General features: G+C 36.0%; 1 protein-coding gene across 1 annotated transcript in view; it reads left to right on the top strand.

Moving 5' to 3' along the window:
• Window positions 1–12421, top strand: part of Erbb4 (erb-b2 receptor tyrosine kinase 4) — a 689271-nt gene that overhangs the window by 70445 nt on the left and 606405 nt on the right. The window lies entirely within an intron of this gene.

Below are 12421 nucleotides of genomic sequence, written 5' to 3'. Positions count from 1 at the left end.
TGTGCCACCAACACCTGGCAAGAGTCACATCTCTAAGTGGGGTTTCACCAGGATCAGTGCAGATGATTTGTACACATTGTGGCTGAAAAGCACCTTGTCCTTAATGGCTACAGGTTGAAATACACCCCAAATAAGGGTACCCCTGGACAAGTGGTGGGCCTTACAGTCCTGAAAGCTTCCACTCTGCCGCCCTCCCCATAACAAGTTCATCAATAAATCTTATTTCTACTCCCCTAAAAATCTAGTGGATTTAGTCTCATTTTTAAAATTTATTAACGTGTAAATGTAGATTTTCAGAGACGCAGTCATTTATATGTCTTATTCAGTTAACATACATGTAGGAAAATTGTCTTAACCCTTTGATGCCTAGGGATCCATTTTTGGAATGCTCATAAAATGAAACATAATGAAATGTTTTCTCTTTAAATTTTTGTTCCTTGAATGTTTCTAGGTGACATATATGAAGTTTGCACAAAACAATTTTTAAAAATCAATCTTTGGCATAAATACTTTTCACATAAAGTGAAAGTTTGTCATATGAAAGCACATGGGATCGATTCTGATTACTATGCATGATGAGCATATCTAACACCAAGAATGCTAATTCACAATTTTGACAGAGGAAAAGGACATAAAGGAAGCTTAATCTGAGACGTGTTCAGGCCCTGTTTTGCAGGCTGCCCTTGTAGTTCTCACCCAGACCCACGGAGTGAATACTCACAGCATTGCTTCCATAGCGAGTCACCTCGATGAATGTCAGGGTGGTTACTGAAGTGGGTGTTGAAGAGTAATGAATATTGACAAGCACCAAAACCTAGCTGAATGAAGACACCGTTCCTGCCCCATGAGTTCTCCATTCATTCACAGATGCGGAGCAACTCTACAGTTAATTTTCAGTGGCTGTCCCAAGAGTATCTGTTCAAAAATATTAACCAGCAATTTTATCTTCATTCAGAGGCAAGAGCGTCTCTTCCCTCCAGCCAGTTAATGCTATTGTCTGGCAGCCACTTTCTTCCAGGTAGTGTGTGGGGCCTCTGCTCCCTTCTCATTAAGCCCCCACAGCATGCAAAATATAGCAGGCTCTAATCCAGAGCAAATACTTGAGATGAAGGAAAGAAAAGTAGGAACACAAATATTTTTTTCCCTAAAAACAACCCAGCATCTGCCAGCAGAAGCAACTTTATCCTGAGTGCTTCATGTATTGCCAATCCCAGGCTCAACTCCAGTGGAAACTTGTATGCCAGGGATGCTTCCAGCTTCTTAGTTATCCAGTCCTATGAGCTGCTGTTTTGTTTGTGGCTCATTGAGTTTAATTTGTTACTCATAAGACATCCACTGCCTCCCAGGTTGTCTTGGGAAAAGAATTTAAATGGCCCTAGGCCCCTTCTTTCTCTCCTGTATGGTCCATATCTGGTCCAGATTAAATATTCCTATATCCTTTTCCAGACCCAGAGAGAAGGTGGGCTGTTCATACCGCAAAAGCATTTAGCTTTTTCACACTTCCAGATTTCTTGGGTGGGCATTATACTACAAATTTCTTTTCCCTCCACCTATATAGGTCTTATCATAAATTCTCTACATAGCACAATGAGAACCTCCATCTCTGGATTTGAGATGAGGGCAAGTGAATAGCCATGTCCCCATCAGGGAAGGGAAGGAGAGGAGTGAAATTACTGTACAGTTCTCTCTGGACATCTTGGTCTCAAAATCCTGATTTTTCTCTCAGCTTCCCACCATTGACCTATATTGGAGAACAACTTTCAATTGTAATTCCCAGACTGTTCATTGAGAACACAGAGTATACATCAGTCCAATAATGGTGAGAAAGATTTATCCACAGAGGAGCAGAGTCTGCTAGATGAAGAAACAGACCTGGGACGTGTCATGGAAAGTGTGCAGGGCTAACTTTGTAAGAAAGAATACAGGAAATTGGCTGAGGTGAAAAAGGCTCTGATGAGAGTGATCCCTGTGAGTTGCTTTAAGGTTTTTGTTTATAATACAACAGTAATGGTCTAAAATCTAATGGATTATTTTAATGGAAAATTACACAACTACATAGGTTTTTAAAAATTACTATAGCTTCAGAATGGAGAAATGGTGTTAAAGGAATAAGGTAGGAGGCAGCAAGCGGGGAGGAGTGGCTAGTGCAAAATACACTTGTGGCCTGGATGGGGAATCGGCATTAGCCATGAGAAAGAATGCTCCTTTTAATAGATTGTCACAGCCAGATGTGAGCGAGACTGTTCAAATTGAGCCAGTGGGAGGAATTAGTCTTATTGCTGGCCTGGCTTCTTAGTTGGAAAAATAGGTGGGTGATTTTATCCCTTACTAAAATAGACATTTTAGAAAGCTAATGAATTTGAAGAAGGGAATGATTTCTACAGTTTTTAAAAAGCAAAATTTGAAGTAAGTTTTAACCCTTCACTTTAATCCACCTAGGTGTATTTCTTCCTTTCTTATGATGATGTGGGTATTGAACCCGGACTAGGCCAGTGGCGGCAAACCTATGGCATGAGTAATACAGCAGGCTCTTCGTGTCATGAATACTTGGGTATTGTGTTTTCCTTTTAATGTGTGCAATGTTTTTTTAAAACCTAAAACCTCAGTGATCGGGTTTAATTGAAGTATTGTCACTTTAAAATAAATAAGTGGATTTGTGGTTGCAGTTTGGGCAACCTTAACTGGGCTGTAAAAATTTCACCAACATTGCGTAGCAATTTGGCAGACATCCTAGTGTATATCGCTGACCAAGCTGTATCTCCAGCTACTTCATTTTACGTATAAGAAAATGACAACTACAAATTTGATGTGAAAGGTAGATTCTGAACCTAAGTCTGACTCTCTGTCCAAATTATTCTTGCTTTTTACTCAATGCAATATACTATAGTATTCCAATACCATAGTGTTTGACTAATTTTTAATAATTAATAAACATAAACAGTTTGTAAATGGGGAGGGGAGAAGGGGGTGAAGGGAGGGCAGGGACAAGGGGAAAAAATGAGAACCAAGAACTGTCATGTGAAGGTACAGGATCCCAGTAATGAATGTAACTGTATTGTAGACCTAGATTGTACCAATAAACTCAATAAAAAGAAAAAAAAACCCATAACAATGATATCATGATTAAATGACAATAAGTAACTATATTTTAAATGCTGATAAAATTCAGATTACTGTAAAATTTAATCTTGCAAATAAAAAGAAATGATGGTAAATGAGAAAAAAATCCACCAGGAAAGGAACAGTGGAGAAATAAGAAATTAAGCTCATTATAGCTTAAAATAATGTTCTTTTAAAATGTGTTCTTTAAGTTCCATGAGTATAATGTGTTACTAAACCCCTGTGTTTCCATGATTACTGAAGAAAAGTATTTTCCTTACTCATAAAGAAATTCAGTAACTTTCTAATTTGAGCTACTGTGAGAAATGATCTCATGGATAAGACCAAGGAAGCATCAATTTTTAGTATATTATGGACATTTTTGAAAATTATCCTTTAGATGTGTATTTGAGAGCTTTAAAAAATAAAAGTTGTCATGAATACTGTATGACTTCATCCTACTTTTAAAAACCTCTCAGCTTGAAAACCATTTGTCCACATACTTCACTTTTAACCCATGCATTGAAAGCTATTTTATATATTTTTATACTTGAAGCAGTTAAAAAGGTTACTTAAAGAATAATTTAAGGAATTTGCTTTTAAATATTTAAATTAAATTACTTTTTTGTCAATATGAAATTAAAGCAGAAGCACTAGCCCCAAACACAATAGAAATATTACTTTTCACATCACTGGAGATCTCCCCTTTAATTTCTGGACAGAAGGTGTAGGAATTCTTTATAAATGTGTCTGCAGGTTTGGGAGAAGGTTGGCAAAGAGTGATCATTCAACTCCTTATGGAAGTGTCTTTGTTCTCTTAAAGACAGATTGCTGTTCCAGATACAGTCATTTTTTGCTACAATGGAGCTTCTGTTCACATTTTCTGATGGTCTGTTATGGAAGTGTGCAGATATACCTTCTCTAGTTGTTAGTAAGGTCAAAATTATCTGAAAGTGGTTGGGTAGTGATGGTAGTAGTTATTTTTGACTACCTTATTTCAGTATCTCATGTTTAATGAAATGGAAAAATTAGAAGTTTCTTAATTATCAATGAGTACAAGAAAAAAATAAATTAAAAATAAATGAGAAAGATACAGTATTCCTAATCATGTTAATCATAAGTGCATTTACTTTCCATACTAACCCAGATAATTAAGACAGCAGACTATAATTTCACAATAAAACCAGGTGGGGTTAGTTCTCCTCAGTTATTTACTGCAGAAATAATGTTATCAGAGCAGCATTAATGTCATTTTGCCTATTCTGTGTTTATATTGCAAATTATATTGTGCCCAGTACTATAAAAGAAGACCAATAATTCCTAAGAAAAAGGAGAGGGAAGGAATGGCATCGAATCAGGAGGACCATTGCATCCGGACAGGGAGGTAACAGAACATTCCATCGCTTCAGCACTTCTGTGTCTGCAAATGTGCAGAGAAATGAAATTTTTCTCATTTACAAAGAAAGATGAAATAATAAAGTGATTGCCTTAGACATGTATACTCTGAGGTGTGTATCACAAGATGTGATTAAAGATAGAGAAATTTTCCTAGATGTCATAAATGTACACTTTGTACCAGGGAATTTTTAGATATGAGAATTTGACTTCATTGTGGATTTGTTCAGGTAGACATCACCTGTTTTGCTTTAGAAAATACGTAGAAATAGTCATGACACAAAGGAGATTAATATAAAAACATGAGGGATATATTTCAAATAGTTAAATACTTGGAACTTAATATTTCACAGACGTCTTTTATCAAGGTCTACTCAATTTTGTCCAAAGTTGACTCTAGCTTATCTTTTCTGCTTATTTCATCCTTACTATTGTATCTTTCACTATTATTATGTACAAGTTTCCTAAAAGTTTTTACCTAAAATGCTACCACTGGAAAAAGAAATCAAAGCACCTGTTAATGGGTCAGTGAAATTATATGTAACATGTAGACCTGAACAAGGGCATATAACATATCCTCCTGTTCTGATTTGCAGACTGAGGTAGAACTATCCTGTATGGCACATATACATTTCACCAACTCACTAGAGTCATTTGAAAACAAAAAACATTTGAAGACCATGACATTAGTTTATGTCCAGTCATTTTGGCTAGGAAAGTGCAGAAGCAAAAAGGCTACTTAAAGAAAAAAAATCAAAACATTAATAATCAATTAATGTTTTTATAGTATCATCTCACAAAAACATACAATTTTTCTGGCAATTTCAATTAGAGGTACTCAGAATAAAATGATTATTTTAAGTTCAGACATTGTCACACCTTAGTTTACAGTCCATTCTCACCATATACCCAGCACATATCAGATTAGAACATATAAGTATATGATGGACTTCCACAATTAGCCATTCATACACATCGCAATAATAACTAATAGAGGAAGTCAAGCTATCTGTACTTGATTTTTTAAAAAGTGAAAAGTATTTGTGTCTAGTACCAATTAGCTTTGTACATTAAGGAGTTGAATAATCACCAATATCCCTTAAAAATATGAAATGCTAAATGTTGAATACTCCCTAAAAGGATTTTGGTTAATAAAGATGTCATAATTATGGTCTGTAGACAGTATTAAAGAATGAAAGGTTTTTAAATAAAATTTAAAATAGTTGTATTTGTTTCCTATTGCTTTAGGACAACCTGCCACAAACTTAATGACTTAAACACAATTTATATTTTGAACTGTAAGGTTTCCATTTGCTCATAAAACTGTGATTAGCTAAATCCTCTGTTCAAGGCCTTGTGATGCTGAAATGAAGATGTCTGCTCAATTGCACTGTCATGTCAGGCTCTGGACTGTCTTCTAAGCCCACAGTTGTTTACAGATTTCAGTTGCTTGGGACTGTAAGACTAATGAACTTGTATCTTATGTGCAATTTTCTGAGGGCTGCTCTTAGATCTTACAGTTAACCCTGAAATCCATGTCATGTAACCCTCCATTTGCAGTTCACAACATGATGCTTTCCTTCCTCAGAGAAAGAAGGGAGTCACTCTCTCTTTGGTATTTTTTTTTTTTTTTTGAGACAGAGTCTCACTATGTAATTGTGACTCACCTGGAACTCACTATGTGCCCAGGCTGGTTTTGAACTCACAGTGATCCTCCTGCCTCACACTCCCTAGTGCTGGAATTACAGGCGTGTGCCACCACACCCAGCTGGAGTGACTCTCTTTACATATCTCTGTCCTTTTAGAAGGACTCATCTGATTAGGCCAGGCTCACTAAATGGAATCTCCATTTCAGTTGCTCAAAGGGATTAAGAATTTTAATCACAATTAGAAAATCCCTCTGCCACATAAAGTAATATCATCATGAATAGAATCTCATCACTTTCATACTCAAGGAGAGAGGTTGTTATGGGGAATGTACAGAAAAGGTAAGAATCTTGAGACAATTTTAGACTTTTGCTAACCACACATTTAGATGGTAGAAGAACAATCACCACATAGCAGCATTATTCACAATTGCTAAAAAGAGATGAGAGCAACCCAAGTGTCTATTGTCAGATAAATGTGTAAACAATATGTGGTATACAAATACAATTAAATATTACTCAGTCTTAAAATTCAATGAAATTCTGACACATGGCTGGGTATGGTGGTGCATGCCTCGAATCCCAGCACTTGGGAGGCTGAGGCAGGAGGATTTCCAGGAGTTTGAGGCCAGCCTGGACTATGTAACAAGTTCAAGACCAGCCACAGCTACATAGTGAGATCTTGGTATAGCATAGATGAGTCTTGAGTACATCATGAAAGTGAGCCAATTGCTAAAAGACACATATTCTATCATTCCATTTACTTGAGGTACTAGAGCAGTCGAATCCATTGAGACCAAAAGTACGTGGTCATTTTTGAGGTCTGTGGAAAAGAAAAATAAGGACTATTATTTAATGGTTACATAGTTTCAATTTTGGAAAGGGTTTTGGAGATGGGGTGTACAGCATGTAAATGTACTTTATAATGGTGTGCGTGAGAATGGTTAAGATGATAAACTTTGCTTGTACTGTATCACAGTTAACATGAGTAACCTTTAGTAACTAGAAAATACCAAGACATGTAACACTTTTTTTCCTTTTTTGTTCTATATTACCTATGAAAAATTTTTTAAATGTGGATGAAGAAGTTTATCGTGGACTGGGGATGTTGCTCAGTGACAGACTGCTTGCCTAACTTGTAGAAGCCATGATTTCAGTCTTTAGTCCTGCCAAGGAGAGGAAAGGAAGAAAGAAAACAAATGTATCAGCAGTGTGGTTTGGGTGAGGACTGCTCCTCATTCCTTGAAATGAATAGTGTTGAGATACTTGGCAGAAAGGAATGAAAGAGACAACCTTGCTACAAAATGGAGTGGAGAGGGAGAATTAGGCTCTGGCCAGAGAGAGGGGTTATCTATGGAGAAAGAGGATCTTTTCAAAGAAAGCTAATATGAGCGTTTTAAAAGGGTTTTAAATGGTCAATTAAAGAAAATTATCATCTACAATATGTGAGAAAATACTGCAACTGGCATAATGTACCCTCTGATACTGTTGCCACCTGTCTTAGATTACACATCCAGAGAAGAAATGGAAGGTGACAGTAGAACTTGTTAGTATTGCCATGATTATCAATTTGTTTTACCATCAAATACAGTGTGCAAAACAGATCTTTTTACTCAGAATCTATGGCAATGAAGAATCGATGAATGCTTTTGCATTGTCTGTATGATTAAAGGAAAATCGAGTGATATGTTAGTCCTTGGTTGTCGCTTTGTTCTCCTGCATTATAAATATGATTCCTGAAAAGACCTGTCTGGACCTTCATGTGTTTTATCAGGATAGACAGTGAAAGATGGTGCCAAATTCTTGCTAAATTGTGTAATTTGTCGCTCTTCCTTCCAAATATCCCCTGCTGAGGGTGACATCAAAATAAAAAAATCATGAAATTTATACTAAAAATGTAGAATCTTTATTAAAAGAGATGTACACATTATTTGCAGTGGAAAAAGGAAGATGGGCAATTTATTAATACAACTGCAAGATTCTAACAATAGTTTCAGGCCACTGTCATAGACCTATGCAAGTGTGCGACCCTGTGGCTTATACATCGCGCAGCCCCTGAATCCTCCTCTGTGGTTTCTGCGGCTGGCTGGTGCTTCCGGGATTTTAATGGTGATGGGATAGTAAGATCCCCTTCTCTTCAGCACGTCCCTTCCTCTTATCTTACGGTTTCCCAATTGTTATACTAAACTGAATACTGACATTTACTTCTTCCTGTTATACCTTTCTGGTAAATACGTTAAAAACAAATTGATTTACTCCTGCATGTATTTTAAGTAGGCCGATTTTAGGGAATCACTTTAAATTCACCAAGATCTTTATATATTTTGAAATGTTGCAGTTTGTGGACATCCATTCACACAATGGAGGAATATGATTGGGGACCAAATACCTAATGGTTTTCCTTATTTCTGAAATCATTCTTAAAGTCAGGGTGTACATTTGGTTATAAATTGTGAGGCAACTATTTCAGAAGTATGGAATATGTAAACATTCAGTATGAGACAGTATTATGAGAATGAGAAAAATTCATAGACCATATTTAATAAATTGAAATTAGCTATGAATTTATCCTAAAAATCACGAGCTAGCCACTTTGCTCTACACTAAGAAGATAATATTTTGTCTTACAATTTCAATGCCCTCCATCTTTTTGTCTATACCATCATTTGATTATGACATCTCTTGATTCCTATCACCTCAACCCTCCTCCATATTTTGCAAGCAAGGGAGATAGCTGCTTGTTTTTTGTATGAAAAGAAAATGATTAAAAGCATATAAGCATTTGATTTTGTTTGTTTTTTAATTTATAAAAAGGTATATTCAGGTAAAAAAAAAACAATTCTATCAAAACTATTACCTGTTTTGTGTCTAGAATAAGTTGGAAGACATGTTGACTTTTAATGAGGCCAGTTTGGAATCAAGGATCTTACACAGTAAAATGAATTTTCTCAGCTACAGATTGTCTATAGAAATATATTTGTCCAATAATCTCTGAGAGTGATTCACCCAAACAATTGTGTGAATATTTTTTTGTTTTTAATATGGAGTCTGGTATTATTTTCCTATTTCTCACCATTGCTTTATTCTGTGTAACCATGATTTTGTCATATTTTTCTAAATTTGTTTTTCTACATACATACTAACACATTTGTAGAGTCTCTAGTTTCCTTTTGATATATTAAAATGATCAAAGTCATTTCAGAATAGAAATTTTATATAGACTATTATATGTTGAGTTTTCCTTTCAGTTAAAATGAAATAATCTCTAAAAGATGTTTCTCTTTAAAGTGTACAACCAACACCTGCTACTCCAACAGACACAAGGAATATGTTTTGAAAATTGTTCATTTTTTCCATATAATTTGGAGGGTAAGGTAGAGAGAAATGTGATGCTAGGTACCCACACAAGAAATGTGTAGGCCAGGTTGATAGCATGAAACCTCAGCAAAGTAGGGACAAAGCATTGCATTAAAAGGTAGGTCTGGGGATTTAACTCAGTGGTGCAGGTGCCTGCTTGGGATGCACGAAGTCCTGAGTTCCATTTTCGGTACAAAAAAAAAAAAAAAAAAGAGGAAACTTTCCTCAGTCACTCCCTGGACTCCCTGGGAGTCTTCCCTGTAATAAATGGGGAAAGGAGATCAACAATGAAGAAACCCTATGAGACGATTCATGAGTACAGATTCAGTGTACTTCATTGTACTTGATTCAGTGGTATATGTATTAACTGTTTGGAGTAATTTCTTACGGATATTCTTTATTCAACAAAAACACCAACACAAAATATTAAATGTGCAGTGTACACTACATAGAAACCCATATGCACATATACATACTCATACACACACATGTATCAGTGAGCTAGGGATTGATATTCATACTGCTTTTGTATGACTGGAATAATATAAGTCCACTTAGCATCCCGTATTATGCTGTTTACTTTTTATTTCAGAGAATTAAGGAGATTAAGGAGAAAGGTGTCAAATATGTATTTTTATAAAGGTTATTTAAGAACTATAGTAATACATATATATTTTCTTAAATTTATTCATGGTTCCTCTTTTTTAGACTAAGAAAGTTAAAGATGTAAATACACTGCATCATCAGAAATGCTGATGATATCAAAATAATAGAAACATGTTTTATAACAAAAATAAATTTAATTGAGTTCAACAGGCAAAGGAGAATTTCTGTTTCAAATGTATGTAAGTCTTAAGAAATGAAGCATCATCATTGCTACCATGCATGATCACATGTATAAAATTAAAGTGAAGTGTCTATGATGTTATTGTATTAATAGATTTACAGAAACTTTTGCTGATGGAAGATCATAGTTCTTCTGGTCATTTTTGTTAGACATCCTGGAAGCCTTTGATGTAGTCTCTACCCGGTCTGTGCTAGGTACCCCGCAATATGCGGCACAGTTTCATCCTTAAATGCCTGCCTCAGCCCCTCTGATGAAGTGGTGTGTTTTCCTCCCTTTGAGACCTGGTTACGCAGAAGTGGATATGGAGGTGTATTTGAGAACCAAGTTAGAGGATCTGGATGAGAAGGGAGCAATCTTCAAGCCAGAAGCAGGTGGTGGGGACAGAGACGTAGAGAGAGGAGCCAGTGATGCAGCTGGAGACTCTGGTATAAAGCGGACAGGGAAAAATCTCTGGTGGGGAAGTTAGCAGACAACCTCCCAAACGTAACTATCTAATAGTGTAAAATGGTGCATCCCATGAGTGTTTGTATGCATGTGTACACACACACACACACACACAGACACACACACATTGTGTATGTATGCATGTAGGAGGGCTTACTTTTTCCAAATACTTCATTATGTGCATAAATATGTATATGTTTATACATATAGATGTTTGATTATGAATATGTGTTGAGCAATAGTTACATGAACACTCATATATAAGAAATATTTATACATGAAATGGATGTATACTTCTTTGTATTCCCCTTTCTCTTCCTCATTGTCCTCTTCCTTCTTCTTCGCCTTCTCCTGTTTTCCTTCCATTGTGGGCATGGAAGTCAGGGCCTTGCCTTTCACATGCTGGGCTAAGGCCCTACCACTGAGCTACACCCTCAGCCCTGTTTTTATACTTTTAATTGTAAAATGTATTTTTTCAAATAAACATGAAAAATGTGTCTCCTTTCCCTTTCCCTTTGCTAATTTTTAACATGCTAAATGCTTAAGGCATACTTTTATCTATCAACATATTCACATGAAATTATCTCACCCAGTCCATAGTTTAAATAATACTCTGTGTATGTCCATGATTCCCAAATACCCTTCTTGAGCCCTGTCGTGTCCCTGCATTCCAGATTTAAATAATCAACTGCTTATATGCTTGAATACAGAACATGGATTGCAACATTGTAGTCATAATAGAATTCTTGACTCCCCTTTCCTCATGAACTAATTAAATCCCATGCTTCTCCATCTCACATATGACACCATGCTCACTAAAGTCGTTCTTAAGCCAAATATCTAGGGGTTATCGTTGATTTCCTACTTCCCTTTATCCACTGCTATACACGGTACCAGTCAGTTTCATTGATTTTTTTTCCTCTAAAGCGTAAGCTAAATTTACCTTTCTGCATCTCTTCTGTCAACCTCTGCTCTGAACCCATGAGATACTGCCATAGGTTTCTCACTAATTTCAGCCACACCCACTGCAATTGTTATTTCACACAACTGTTAAATAAGTTACATGTTGTTCTTGCTCCGCTTCTTATTCCAATATTTTCATTTTACTTCAAGTAAAATTAATAAAACATTTTTTAAAATAACAAAATTCTATGAGATTTACTTCTATCTTTCTGACAACGTCTCACTTTCTATTGACCCACAACTCCATCCATGAGGCTCCCTCTCTAATACTGCCCAAGGAACTTGTAGCAGCTATATTTTTTTTTTATTGAGTTTATTGGTACATTTAGGGATACAGTACAGTTACATTCATTGTTGGGATCATGTACCTTTACATGGCAAGTCTTGATTCTCATTTTTTTTTCCCTTACCTCTGCCCTCCCTTCACCCCCTCCTCCCCTCCCCATCTACAAACACTTTATTTTCATCTTTTCATTCTCTCACATTTTTTTCTTTTCCCTTTTTGTTCTTCCCCTACGTATCACACCTTCCCTACACCTTTAGCTCCTTTCCTCCCATTTCTAAATGTCAGTAATCTTATTAGAATCTTATGCATTGTTGCAGAATATTCACACCAGGGAAACTATTTGGTATTTACACATGTGGGACTTATTTATTTCACTTAGGAGTA

The sequence above is a fragment of the Fukomys damarensis genome, unplaced genomic scaffold (genome assembly GCF_012274545.1).
Source record: "Fukomys damarensis isolate Sample0158 unplaced genomic scaffold, DMR_v1.0_HiC HiC_scaffold_16, whole genome shotgun sequence".
In the NCBI taxonomy this organism is placed as follows: Eukaryota; Metazoa; Chordata; class Mammalia; order Rodentia; family Bathyergidae; genus Fukomys; species Fukomys damarensis.
The sequence above is the reverse complement of the archived record's forward strand: the minus strand, read 5'-3'. Positions and strand labels throughout refer to the sequence as shown.